This window comes from Corylus avellana, chromosome ca1 (genome assembly GCF_901000735.1).
Source record: "Corylus avellana chromosome ca1, CavTom2PMs-1.0".
NCBI classification, from domain to species: domain Eukaryota; kingdom Viridiplantae; phylum Streptophyta; class Magnoliopsida; order Fagales; family Betulaceae; genus Corylus; species Corylus avellana.
The window spans coordinates 37,610,299-37,626,112 of record NC_081541.1 but is presented as its reverse complement, the minus strand read 5'-3'; positions in this window follow the sequence as shown (position 1 = coordinate 37,626,112).

Sequence of the window (15,814 nt, the reverse complement as noted above, 5' to 3'; positions counted from 1 at the left end):
CACCCCTAATTGGCCCCAATGGGCCTCTAAAACTTTAACGGGCTTTTTACATAATTAAGTTTAGATATATTTTTTTTAAATCAAAATAAATGGTTATTTAGGAAAGTTGGAATTTAGCCCATTTTGAAATAATGTTATTTCATTGATATTACGACAATTAAGGATGAGTTTTCTTTTATAAAGATTTTGAATCCCAAAAAAAATAAAGAAAACAAGAACCTTCCCAAAAAAAAATAAAAAAAATCCATGTTCGTAAACGACATAAATTGTAAAGCCTATCACAATGTCCAAAAATAACAAAAGATAAGCACAAACATTTTCATAAGTTTCAAAGGTAACATTAATCACACGAGAGATTGTGTCCAAGTAAGAGAACAAAAACCATAAATTAACTAGTTCAACATAATTTCCTATCAAACTATTGACCACCACGATGGACGTCTATCCCTCTAATTCTATCTCACACCATTTGAAGTTTTGGTTAAAAACCAATTCATGACAAATAAAAAATAAAAACAAAAGAAAAAAAAAAGGAGAACTGACGGCGGAGGGGAGGAGGGAGAAAACAAGGTCTCACCTTCCTCCCACGGTAAAAGCCGCACAGAGGCAAGGCGATGGAAAAACATCACTGAGGAGGTGGAAAAACCTCATTGGTGTTTTGTGATTTTTTATTTTATTTTATTTTTATTTATTCAAAGCGGGAAAGGGGAAAAGGGGAAATTTTGTGATTTAATAATGTGTTTAATGCTGGTCCAATGAATGATTTTTTTTTTTTTTTTTTTTTCAGACAAAAAAAAAGGTTGTTTGGGAGAACATGAGAAAGACAAATAGCAGTTATCTTGAACATGAGATATCTAATGTAGGCAACAAGCCATAAGCCAGTTTCATTTAATTTAGACTCCATATATTTCTACCTAAAATATTTTTTGGGAAAATCTTTTTTTTCAATTTCAAGTGGTTGGTTGAGATAGGAAAATTTGATTAGTTGAAATAGGAAAATTTTAATATTTAAGATGGTTTTATTGTTAACAGAATAAATTCTATGATATCTATGATATCCATATTAGCAGCTAAGGGTAAAGCCACGGTTGAAACAGATATTCAAAAGTGTTATAGTGGAGTTCAAACTCATAGAGATAAGGTTGTTATTGAAGATGAGGGCAGTTGAAGATAGTGTTATATTAGATCTTATCAACACTTTTGAACTTGTAAATCTGATCTTTACATTTGTATAGTTATCTTTAATTAATATACTGCAATTATAAATCTATAAATATATTTTGAATAGAACTTTACTGGTATCGATTGAACCAGTCTCATTTCATATTCTTATCTTGGTATCAGAGCCATATTGGCTAACCCCTTTCTATCGATCTTTTCTTTGTTTCTGTGAAACATTTTTCAATGGCTTCCGCAAGCTCTACTGTTTTCTCCTTACCTAGCCTTAATCCTTCAGGACTTGTCAAACTCAATGGTCCTAACTACTTAAGTTGGTCCACACAGTTTCTTCTTGCACTACGTGCTCATGACCTTGTCAGCATCGTGGATGGCACAGAAGTTTGTCCCCCTGAATATTCTGTTGATGCAGAGGGCAAACCAACATCTGTCCGCAACCCAGAATTTCTGGAATGGTAGAAAAAGGACCCGTTCATACTGGCCTGGATCAATTCCACTCTCACTAAGAGGATCCTATCTACCGTATATGGCATGAATACGGCTAAACAAGTTTGGTCTTATCTTTCTAAAAGATTTGTTCCCAACTCACGCACCAGTATTTCTCATCTGAAACGTGAACTCCAAGCACTCCATCAAGGTTCCCAAAGCTGTTCAGACTTTCTTCTTGAGGCCAAGAGCTTGGCAAATCAACTTGCTGTAGTTGGCAAGCGTGTGGATGATGAGGATCTGATTTCCTATGTGGTTGGAGGTCTTACCTCATCCTACCATCCTTTCATCACCACTCTGTGCTTCATTACAAGGAACACCCCTATTTCTTTTGATGACTTCCAAACAGAGTTGCTAAATTATGAGCAATTGCTTGACACTTCTCAAAAGGCTATTCAACTAGAAGGAGGTCAACTTGCCTTCTTTACACACAATAGCAAACCTCAATACCCACATCAATATTCCAACAAGAAGTCAAAGTTCCAATCTTACAACAAGCAGCCAAATTGATCATTTCAACAATCATCCCAACGTCTGCAACAATTCTCAGGTGCTCCACAGCAGCAGGAATCTCGATCCACTGGTACTCATCCATTTATGCCTCCTAATAGAGTTCCCTGCCAGATTTGTGGAAAGCCAAGCCATAATGCCCTTGATTTCTACCATATGATGGATTACTCATATCAGGGTCGTCATCCTCCTTCTCAGTTGGCAGCATTGGCCGCACACACTCATGATGACGTTGATCTCGAGCAACCATGGTACCTTGAAAGTGGTGCTAATCACCACATAACTTCAAACCTTGAGAACTTAAGCCTGCAACAACCTTACAAAGGAGATGAGAACGTGACAATCGGGAATGGAGGAGGCTTGCAAATAGCAAACACTGGTTCTTCTTTAGTCTCCACTTCCAAATCTAAATTTTGTTTACACAATATTCTCCATTGTCCACATGCTTCATCTAATTTATTGTCTATACAAAAATTTTGTAGAGACAATCATTGCTTCTTTATACTCACTGCTACTTGTTTTATCATTAAGGACATGCTGACCAAGGACATCCTCCTGCAAGGGTCGAGTGAAGCAGGTCTCTATCCTATCCACTTGAAGCAACTACAGTCCAATAAAGTCAAGTCCAAAGCTGCCTTCCTTTTGTCAAATCAATTTTTATCACATTTTTCTGCATTTCTAGGAGTCACAGCACCTTTTGATATTTGGCACTCTCGACTTGGACACCCAGCTGAATCTATTATTCACCAACTCTTACAAAAATCCTTATTACCTTATTCTGGTTCTGTAAAACTCAATAAGTTATGTGATTCATGTCAAGTGACTAAAAGTAGAAAATTATCATTTCCTACTTCTACTCGGATCTCCACACATCCACTTGAGTTAATTCATTCAGATGTGTGGACATCTCCTATTGTATCAATTGGTGGCTGTAAAAATTATGTTGTTTTTATTGATGACTATTCTCGCTTCTCGTGGTTGTTTCCTTTACATAAAAAATCTGAAGTTCTTTCATGTTTTATTAAATTTAAAAACTTAGTTGAGAACTTTTTCTCTTGCCGAATCAAACAACTCCAAACTGATAATGGTGGAGAATATGTCTCGGCTATGTTTAAAAATTTTACAAACATGAATGGAATTTTACATAGATTGACGTGTCCATACACATCTGAACAAAATGGAATCTTAGAAAGAAAACACCGCCACATCACTGAGATTGGTCTGTCCCTCTTAGCACAGTCCAATCTGCCTTCTTCTCATTGGGTAGATGCATTTTTAACGGCCACTTATTTGATCAATCGTATGCCCACTCCTATTTTGGATAATGTTTCCCCTTATTTCAAACTCTTCCAAAAACATCCTGACTACTCAGTATTGAAAAATTTTGGGTGTATTTGCTATCCCTTACTCTGGCCATACACATCTCATAAATTAGATTTTAGGAGTAAAAAGTGCATCTTTATTGGTTATAGTAGTAGTCAGAAAGGGTATAGATGTCTTGATCCCAAAGATAATTGTGTCTACATTTCACTTCACGTTATCTTTAATGAATTCCAATTTCCAGCAAAAGACACATCTGCTTCACCCCAACTTGCAACGAAGACTCCTATTGGTATAGCAATTCCTTCTCCTCCAGGTATCATATCTTCTTCTCATTTAAATACAACTTTATGTCCTTCTCATACAAATTCTGATATTGCTGTGGAGAATAGTATGTCTAGTACTTCACCTTTCGAGTTTGTTATTGACAGCAATTTGAATTCTCCCATATCTCTTGCTCATATCAATTCTGATTTGGTTGTTGAAAATAATATATCTCCTCCTACCACATCTGACTTAATCCTATCAACAACTCAACCAATTTATCCACACTTATCCTCTAGCCCAATAGCTCAGCCGCAACCATCTAGGATGGTTACTAGATCTCAAACAAACTCCTTAACCCCGAAAAATTATCCCAACTTTCAATTATACTCTTCTACTAAATATCCTCTTCAAGCACTTACCTCTATCACTCTTCCACTTGAACCCAAAATCTATACACAAGCAGTGAAAAACCAGTGTTGGCTTGATGCTATGCATGCTGAATATGATGCATTACTCTCCAATAAAATATGGACATTATGTCCTAGGCCATTACTTGAGAAAGTAGTTCGCAACAAATGGGTATTTAAACTCAAGCAAAAATCAGATGGCAGCATTGATAGGTATAAAGCCAGACTTGTGGCTAAAGAATTTGATCAAGAAGAGGGTACAGACTTTAATGAAACATTCAGTCCTGTCATTAAACCAGCTACAATTCAGTTGGTTTTAGCATTGGCGGTTCACTTTGGCTGGTTTATTCAACAATTAGACATTTCTAATGCCTTTTTGCATGGCTTTCTTGAGGAAGAGGTATTTATGGAGCAACCCAAAGGATTTGAAGATTCTATCTTTCCTGATCACGTGTGCCACCTTCATAAGTCACTTTATAGCTTGAAGCAAGCTCCAAGAGCTTGGTTTATGCGTCTTTCTCAAGCCCTCTTGGACCTTGGTTTTTTAGGCTCAGCAGTTGATACCTCCCTATTTCATTATCACCACAAATCGGTTCAGGTTTGTATGCTCATTTATGTGGACGATATACTAGTCACAAGCAATTCATCTTCTACTATTATGACTCTCATCTCTTGGTTGAAGTATGAATTTGTTGTTAAGGACTTAGGTCCTTTAACACACTTTCTTGGCATTCACGTTACAAGAGGTCCACATGACTTGTTTTTATCTCAAAAAAGTATATTACCGATTTGTTACACAGGACCAAAATGAAGGGTGCAAAACCAGCTTCTACACCATGTGCATCAGGAGGCAAACTCTCACGATTTGATGGAGACCCCTTGGCTAATCCTACAGATTATAGGCACATGGTGGGTGCTTTACAATATTGTACCCTTACAAGGCCTGACATTACCTATAGTGTCAATCAATTATGTCAGTTTCTTCATACACCAACTACACTTCATCTCACTGCCGCCAAGCGTGTATTATGCTATCTCAAAGGTACAACTACTTATGAATTGCATTATACAAAAGGTTCTTTGCAAATTAATGGATATTGTGACTCGGATTGGGCTGGAAGTCCTGATGATTGAAAATCTACTACGGGTTATGGAGTATATCTTGGTTCTTGGGCTGCTAAGAAACAAGCTGTGGTTGCAAAATCCAGTACTGAAGCTGAGTATCGGTCTATGGCTCTTGCGGTTGCTGAAATGTATTGGCTTCGCATGTTATTTAAAGAGTTAACCATTCCACTTGTTAATCGACCATGCTTATGGGTTGATAATCTTGGAGCTCTATCTTTATCTTCTAATCCAGTGTTTCATGCCCGTACGAAACACATTAAAGTCGACTATCACTTTATTAGAGAGAATATTTTTAACAAAGATATCATTGCTCTACATATTTCGACTCATGATCAACAGTCTGATATTTTCACCAAAGGCATGTCTAAAGATCGATTTATCCTCTTACGTGACAAGTTGAAGGTCTTTTCTCTCCCTATCAACTTGAAGGGGGATGTTAACAGAATAAATTCTATGATATCTATGATATCCATATTAGCAGCTAAGGATAAAGCCACGGTTGAAACAAATATTCAAAAGTGTTATAGTGGAGTTCAAACTCATAGAGATAAGGTTGTTATTGAAGATGAGGGCAGTTGAAGATAGTGTTATATCATATCTTATCAACACTTTTGAACTTGTAAATCTGATCTTTACATTTGTATAATTATCTTTAATTAATGAGGTTTGATACGAACACAACACAAACCAAACTCATGGCCAACTTCTCTCCTACGTGTAAAAAAAAAAATTGAATTTTAAACCAAACAAATTGTTTTTTTTTCTCAAATTTTCAGAATCTCAAAATCCTCTCTATCAATTTTTTTTTTTACTTTTTTATTTTTTTATTTTTTTATTTTTAATTTAAATGACACGTAGGAAAGAAGTTGGCCATAAGTTGGATTTATGTTGTGACCTTATGTTAGGGGTTTAATAATAGAGGTATTTTATGATTAAAATACATTAGGATAATATGTTATCTTTATAGATAACATTAGATTAGAGATTAACATTTAAATATTAGAAATAAGTATTATCATTAGAGTAGTTAGTATAATTTAAATATTAGAGATAAGTATTATCAGTAGTTTATTTTAATTAGTCTTTTATTTTACTATGCATTGTAATTATCTATTTAAAGACATCAAGCCCATTAATGAAAATAATCAGAAAATTAATCCAAAACCTTGAGTTTGAAAAGGGTTTTTTAGGTTTCCTCAAAATCTAAAAGGTCTAGGTTCCCTTTGAATCTAAGGTTTAGGTTCCCTCAGAACCTATAATCTATCACGTTACGTATTCATGCAACATTTGGTATCAGAGCCGCGATCTTGCTCAATGGCAAATCCAAGCTTGGACCGGCTTGAGCAGCAGCTTGATAACCTGGTAACTATGTGCGAAGGCTGGATGAAGAAGATGGAAGAAAATATTGAGACGATGAAAGCAAATAATGCCAAATTGTATGCATTGACTGCCAAATGCGACAATTGTTCTGCTGATAACAATGATGAGTTCCATTTTTCAGAATAATCACAATGGTGCCCGAAGACGTCAACAACCTTTTCAATCCGCAAGATCCATTTCACCCCGTTGAAGTCTCTCCACCTTGTGCTGTCGTACCTATACAAGCCCAACCAACGAAAACCATCCACAACGTTGTCAAATCGCAAGATGCATCTCAATGTCATTACATTGCACAGTCAATTGTAAAACATGATGAAATGAATGAATGTTCATCATTGTACGTAGCCAAAACAAGGCAACCATGTCCACCCCGTGCTCCATTGCAAGCGCCTCATCGCCATCCTGTATCACAGAACAACAGGCAGTCCAATGTTCACTGGCAGCGGCAAGTGAGTGGGCTTGTGCAAATTTGGACGCTTTATGATAAAGAATTGATCCCACCTTTGAACGGCCACCAAGGGAATGCCTAAAACAAGTAACGAAGGAAGAAAAGAATTTCTAGACCTTGAGGACAAGGTCTCCTTAAGGGGAATGGAATGTTAGGGGTTTAATAATAGAGGTATTTTATGATTAAAATACATTAGGATAATATGATATCTTTATAGATAACATTAGATTAGAGATTAACATTTAAATATTAGAAATAAGTATTATCATTAGAGTAGTTAATATAATTTAAATATTAGAGATAAGTATTATCAGTAGTTTATTTTAATTAGTCTTTTATTTTACTATGCATTGTAATTGTCTATTTAAAAACATCAAGCCCATTAATGAAAAGAATCAGAAAATTAATCCCAAACCTTGAGTTTGAAAAGGGTTTTTTAGGTTTTCTCAAAATCTAAAAGATCTAGGTTTCCTTTGAATCTAAGGTCTAGGTTCCCTCAGAACCTATAATCTATCCCGTTACGTATTCACGTAACACCTTAACATTTTCCTTAATTAATATAGTGCAATTGTAAATCTATAAATATATTTTAAATAAAACTTTACTGGTATCGAACCAGTCTCATTTCATATTCTTATCTTTTATGAGTCAACATAAATCATTTCAAAACGGTGTACGATGGCTTACATATCTAAGAAACATAAACTATAATCCAAAGACACTCTTTGCCCCCTGCCAGCCCTCAAAAGTCAAACCCCACACCCAATATTAGTCCACCAATTGAAGTCACCAATGAGCTTGCCGAGGTGGTGGGAGGGGAGGGTGGCAAAGATGGAGACGATGGACGGTGGCATTTTTGGGTTGGGAAAGTTCAGGTCGGTATGGACAACTGTGCAGATGGTGTCCCTAAGATTGGCGGTGAGTTGGATTGAGCGAGGTCAAGGGAAAGCTTCTTGGGCACGACAGAGGTTGGGAGGCCCCAATTGCAAAACCCACTTCCAATGTATAGGTTTTTCAAGCATGATAAATTGATGCTTGGGTTTGATTGGATTCAGATTTTGGGTATTTTTTGTTGATGGTTTTGTTGGCTGGTATTTTGGTGTGGTGCCAACTATATATATCAATGTCTTAAACATCAAGTTTTATTAAATATGCAACAGTTTCTTTTCCTTTGTTTATACAGAGACATTAGGCATTTTTGTTTCCCTGTTCAGTATGCATGCCACTAGTTTATCAGATAATCTATGGTATTGCATTTGTTTACTCAACTTGTTTTTCTTGTAAATGACTATTTCTTTAATGCATTGTTGTTCTCAATGCTTTCTTCTTTCATATATAGTTCTAAACCCAGTATTTTCCTACACTGTTTAGAAATTCATCTCTGTAGTACAAGTTGGTTCTCAACGAGTATTTTGATTCATTCAATGTCTCGTAAACTCACACATGGCTCACTTAAACATATTGATTTGAAAATGGTTATTATGTTTGTATCAAATAGTAGTTGAACTATTGCGTATTGTACTTGCTGAAGAAAGTGGGAAAGATGGAGAAGTATTTATGGCTACAGGATGTGTATTATGAAAAAGAAGAAATCCATGAGTTAATTCTCCAGTTGTTTGCTAATGTAGAATGGAAGTAAAACATATTTACAAAATGGTACTGTACTTGAAGGATGTTTGGTCATCGTCTCATATGTGTGCAACAACCTCTGTACTTGTATGATATTGTCATGAGGGATTATTGGATGAGGTTTTGCTGAAACCCTTACGTAAGACAAACATGGAACAGGTAAAAATGTTTTGGTGATTTTTTTGGCTCTATCTGTTGACATAGCTAATCACATTAATATATCGTGTCCTTGTCTAAGGAAGGAAGGTTTTGTATCTTAGTTATTAGCCACTAAATCCTGGATTTGCAAGTGCTCATAATGTATATATAGTCAACTTTGGACCTTGACTCTTTCTTTTGGTTTTTAGTTGTGATGCATTAGCATATTCCTTTTATATTTAATCACATAAATTTGTGCATTTTATTAAAATTCAGAGATTTGCACCTGAGTTATATTATCTCAAGAAATCAGGTTAGTTTATTTGATTGTTTTTCAATATTGGTTAAATTTATGCATTGATATTTCACGTATATCAATATAAAATATTTTGAGAGACTATGCAAGAAGGATTACAACTGCTTTTTAGGTTCTTTTGGAACTTTTTATCATGCTAAGTGGCGCAGTTCAATAAGCATTTTCTTTTCCTTTATTACATAAGTATTCATTTATATTTTGGTATTGTGTTTTTTTGGTCCAATATCTGTGGTTCTGTCAGTTGTATTTTTGTGGTTCATCTTTATTTTTTTTCCTTTTATTTTAAAGATCAATGATTGTGATAAATGTTCATTTACAGTTTCAAATTTTTTTGTCATCTCTTTGGCTGGTGTCGTTATGCTAAAACATGTTAACTTTTCGTCATGATTTAAGTGCCTGCAACAAATCCATTTTATTACTACTAAGGTTGTGATATCTCAAGATGTTGTCAAAATTCTCATATTGTTCATCGAAAAATGTTTTCACTGCATCAATTTTGCTTGTTAGGTTGCAATCATGAAACATTTGCAAGATCCCAATATTGTTCTCTTTAGGGGTGCTACTCAGCTCCCAAATTTGTCTATAGTTACAGAATATTTATCAAGGTATCAAGATTCCATGCAAAAAATTATTTAGAATATCCTAATTCTTTTCCGTGTTAACTGGTAGTTCAATCTGGAAAATCAGTTTTATATGTCACTGAACAAAATTGTTGCTTTGAATGTATGCCTAATGCTAGAGTGATTTTGGATGAGACGTGTTGCTTAAATATGGCTTATGATGCGGTATGTCTTTGCAGTTAATATTCTATTTAAGCTCTTTAAAGGGTTATCTTTGGATTAATTGTTGGCAAAAAGTAGGTGCCATCATCATCATCGTCACATCAGCCATGACTTATCTTCATCAACTTAGACCTCCTATTGTTCTTCAAGACCTGAATTCTCCAAATCTTTTGGTAGATGCTACATATACAATAAAGGTAACTCATCATACTCATTGTGTCAGACATGACAAATTCATTTTTACAAATAAATGTGCTTTCTTAGTTGCTTGTTTCTTTGGGCTAATTTGCAATCAGCTTCAAATGGCTCCATGAGCGTAATTTAATTGGAAAGAAACATCATATGTTAAAATAGTGAAAGCAATCAGAAGGCTTGTAGATTACTTTGGATTAGTAACATGGTAGTAAGCTTCTTGTTATCTTTGGTGGTTTATATTACTTGTACTTTGAACTTATCTGACAGGGTTTTATTCGATGAACCATTTACATCATTTATGGTTGTAAACTGACTGCTAATAGGCAGGAATGTTGCTATTTTCTCCTTTCTTTTTTATTTTATCTGTTGAGTATCTTTTCAATATTTTCATATTGTTTAAACTTTCTATCCACTTTTGCATCCTATATTCTCTGTTGTGCTGGATGGGTGAACCCTTCCTCTAGTGATCATCTTCTTTCATAAATACATAACTTGATTGTTTATTTATTATTATTACGTTGCAGATCTGGGGGTGGAATAATTTGTATTTGTTTTCTTTATTGAAATTTGACATATTTGATTATCCAGGTTTGCGACTTTGGCCTTCTCCGCTCGAAGGCAAACTCGTTTCTTTCATCTAAAACGTCTGGATTGGAAGTTCTCTTCAAACTTAGAAATTGTTTCTATCATTTTCCTGCAATTGTTTCTCTTTAGAGAAAGCGTTGGATATTCCAGATATAAAACTGGCCTTTGTATTTCTCTTCATTAGCTTGGGTGGATGGCACCAAAATTCTCCGTAACGAGCCATCTGATGAGAAGCCTGATGTTTACAGCTTTGGTGGTAGTTTTATGGGAACTTGTGACCCTGCAACGGCCTTGGATTCAAATACATGGTAAGCCACATCAATCATTTATGATGGGCTAAATTGATGATCTGCTTGTCAAGTCACCTATAGTTTTGTTTTGTTTTTTTTTTTTTTTCCAAATAAAAAATGGACGTCGCTTTGGGACACATGCGGATTAACCTTTACATTTTGAAAAAATACAGATATTTGGTATGGCATCAATTGTCTTCAGGTTAGATGGCTTTATTCATGCGTGCTATTAATTCGTACTTCACTGCAAGCCTTCATGGATTAAGTCTTAGTCACACTTTCCTTTTCAATTGCCAGCAAGAAAAAAAATTCAGTTACTCGTATTTCTTATCATAGTTTTTGGTAAGTTTTGAGCACTAAATTTATAACTCATCCTCAGAATTCATTGATTTCCTAGGTGGCCAAAGCTACATTTCCAGTATATGTTGATACAGCTTGTCAAATATGATATAGCATTGTTGCAGGTTGTAGGAGCTGTTGGTTTTAAGGGTGAAAGGCTTGAGATTCCAAATACTGTAAATTGTGAAGTGGTTGCCCTGATTGAGGCAGCTCTCTCTCTAATGATCTGCTGGATTATGCTGCAGCGAGCCCTGGAAATGCCCTTCATTCTCGCATATTATGGAATTTTTGCAGGAAGATATTATAAATTTCAAACCTCACAAGTCCATGCACATTCCATGATTTATCTTAAGGGGTGGAACACTAGTAAGAATATATGTTTATACACGCGTGCCATTCGTTTGATGCTCTCACAGTAGCTGGAGTTCTTATTGGAGTTCTTATTGTGTTAATCCCTATGGTGTGTGTGGGAAAATTGAGTGTAGCTCGAATATTCTTGCTCTCTCCCTTGGGGCATGTATAGCTCAGCCATATGTTCTATGTATCCTTTTAATTTATGTGCCCCCCAGGCTTTCTTCCTTGGGGGTATGTATGGCCTAGCCGGAAATGAAAAACTATTGATATTCTTGTATCAGAGATATCCAATACCTACCCACTGCCATGGCTGATCTGTAGTCAATTGATCTTCTGATCATGATCACCTAATAAATTGATTTTCCTCTGAAGGCGACTGTCAGAAATTTAATTATTTTTCTTGAAAGTAAGAAAATAAGTTTGATTAATCAGCAGGAGTCCATAAACCATTTGTCTCTGTGTGTGTGTGTGTGTGTGTGTATATATATGTGTGTGTGTGTTTTATATGTAAGTTTTTAAGACACACAAGACCTTTCTCACTCAACCTCACGGCATCATAATTGAGCTGGGGCTCTCTTGTAAGGTCGATATGGTCTGATTACTCCATGATGGCCTATAAGATAGATGGTCTTCCTTTTTTTTTGGATAAGGACAGATGATCAAGTTCATTGGATACAATTTTATACTTACGATTGTTCACCACGGAGATGTTTTCGTTTAATTTCAGGTCTCATATTTTTCAATAGTAAATTTGAGGTTTGAAGTTGACCCTCAATGGCAGTGTTCTGAATTCTATTGTTTGTGCCTCTGATGTTGGTGCAAGATCTTTGCTACACATTGGTTTACTGTACCAAGTTGTGGGAAAACCTATTTGTCGCTCAGCTAGGATGTTTGTCTCCTGTTTGTTGCCAAAGGTCTCCTGTGATGCTGATTATCCCTACAACACAACCATAGGCTCGTTGCCATGACAAAATATGTTCTTTACCCATCTTACTTTTGTAGGTATTTGTTTATCTGAAATAAGAGCTTGAACAAAAATGGTGAAAGTACTGGAATGCCATAAAAACGGCGACATTGATTTCTAGGTGAGCAGTTTTTCAGTAGTTAAACTTCATTGCTTAAAGTTCTTATCTGCCATATATGCAGCAATGGTTAAGGACTAAAAACAAGGAGTTGGTACATTTAGAGCTCGTTTGGTTTGCAAATTGAGTATTCCGTTAGAAAAAAGAATTGATATTACCAGGAATAAAAGAAAGTAGATTCCTATTCCTTAATTAGTTTGGTAACAACATATGTATTATAATTGGAGTTAAATCAAAATTACCAAAAACCCAACCCTTCTTAAAAAACTCATATGAAAAAAATTTAAAATAGTAAAAAATAAAAAATAAAAAGGGGAAAACCTAGAATTGCAGGGGTGCCCGGCAACCCCTTAAATTCTAGGTTTTCCTTTTTCTTATTCTTTTTTTATTTTTTAATAAAAAACAAATTTTAGGGTTAAAATAAACATTTTTTAAAAAATTGTTGTTATATGTTTTAGAGGAATAACTATTCCGGTGTATAAGGGATTAATGATTCCCACGGAAATAACTATTCCTAAAAAGTAAGGCCCTTACCAAACAAAAGAATGACTTCCATTTCAGGGATCTATTCCGCAAATCAAATGGGCTCTTAATCTTGGCTGATATTTGAACCTTCGACTAAATTACTGATATGATTTGGGACATAGAATGAAGCAAGAGTGGCTTGTAACAAAGTAGAGACCTGTTTTATGGAAGTTAATTAGTTAATGGAAAGTATTTAGATAAGACTAGCTCAATTGATATTCCTAGTGGTTGCATAAGGTAAAACAAAATAGGAACTTATGATCATGGTAAAACCATATATACCTGTTTATTTCTTGGCTTTATCTCCTGACTACTCACAAACATCTGGAGATAGCAGGAGTAATTAGTACGAGAGAAACTATTGAGTTTCATTATGTGAAACTCAATAGTAAATTAATCTAAATATATGTCTGAAATCAAATCCTTTTTAAACATATTTGGTTTTCATGTTTACGGTTATCCGCTTCCATCATCTTTAGAAAACTATCCTCGGATAACAATGAAAGGGAATATGGAAGGCATAGATGAAAGAAAGTTGAATTGAGCAGAGAATAGTGACATTATTTTCAACCTTAGTTCTTAAATTGTTCACTTGGAGGGTTTGAGGCAACTATTGCATGGTGACCATTGTTGTTATGCTCAATGTTCTTTGTTGGAATGTGCTAAACAACAGACCTTTGGAGGGTGTTGAGATTTTTGTTTTCATGGCTTTCAGTCCATCCATGTTTAAATGTTCCTTGACCTTCTTGGATCTTTGAAATGCTCTTCATTTTGTGTTTTCTTTTGTTTGAAAGGTTGGTGCTTTCTGTAGAATTGCTTTGTTCTAGGCTCTGGCCTCATGTTCTTTAAACAATAAAACAGTCCACCTCATAGATAGATATGTAGATCGAGATATGAAGGGCTTGCCTTCTTTGGGGCTATGTTTTTATGCTTCTGCATATATACTCTTTGGTTAGAGCATTAGAGAATGACATACAACATTCTTATGAAATTCTTGTTCCAAATTGTAGAAGTTATTTTTATGTTCTCCTATGGGGAGTTCTTTTTCACAAATACCAAACTGGCAAATCCAAGATTTCAAGGGTCTTGTATGTGTGTATAGATGTATATGCTTTTGTATTTTTTGTTTTTCCTAAAACTGTAAGGATTGGAATTTTTAACAATTTTTTGAGCAATAATTATGAGAGAGTATATGCGAGTCACCTATCCAAATAAATTTTCAGTTATCCAACCACCTATCACCAATTGAATAGGGCTTCTGCTAACCTGGCTGCATTCCCAGATAGTTTTTCCATCCAATTAACAAGTGAATATAGCAGAAAAATTGGACCAGTGATCATCAAATTAATCCCACCACTTCAAACTCAAGACACACAGAAGTCATGCTTAAACACTCTCAGAATACACTTTAAACTTCGAATTTGTTAAACAAAGAATAAAATCTCAAGTTTTAGATCATTTGTATTGTTTCTCATAGAACAAATTTATCAAATAAAGCAACCTGTCTCAATTTATGAAAGTACAAAAAGCATATGGTGTTGTACAATTTATTTTGATTGTACACAGTTTTATATTGGCGCTAAATAATACTAATTCAAAAATTAATAATAAGGTAAATAGAATGCGAGAGATTAAAATTAGAGAAACAAAATATCTCACAATATTATAAAGTCACGCAAGAACGTTTTCCTTAAATGTTGATTTCTTGTATTATTATTTTGTTGATTAAAACATATATACCATTAAATCCACAAGTTTCTTCCCAAATTTCGCACCCAAAAAAAAAAATATTCAGCTCATCCCTCTCCTCCCTTCACCACACGTCGGCTTCCGACGAACACTAGGCCATCAAAAGAGATGAACTTTTCTGTCTTCTTTTCCGTTTTTTTCTTTTGATTCTTTTGATTTCCTCTAGCAGTGTTACCCACATATTAATTTTTTCTTCTTGTTTTCGATTGCCGCCCACATACAAGCCTTCAGCTTTAACGTACTACATATATAAAATTTTCATGAATCTAATAAATAAGGGAGGAGGGGGTTGGCCGGCCACCCCCCTTTCATTTTGGATAGTTTAGCTATACATAAACTCTTTTAGTAATTTAATTTTTAATTTTTTTTTAAAAAAAAATGTTATTTTTTATTAATATATTTTTGTAACATTTTTTAATGGGCGAGTTGCTCTAGCTTAATTAGTCTGTTGGAAAGTAATAAGCAAGTTGTAGTCGATAACGAGGGAGTACGTATAGTTCCCTATAAACAGTGTGGGCATCTCATGCTTTTGAGATGGACGGTCAAGATTCAATAAGGAAAAACAATGGGAAGGAAATGAACGGTTATATGGTCTTTAGCGACCAAACAAATAGCGGCGACTTTTGAGTCGCCGCTAATAGTGGACGCTTAAAACAAAAAAAAATATTATTTAGCAGCAACAACAATAGCGGCGACCAAAAGTCGCCGCTA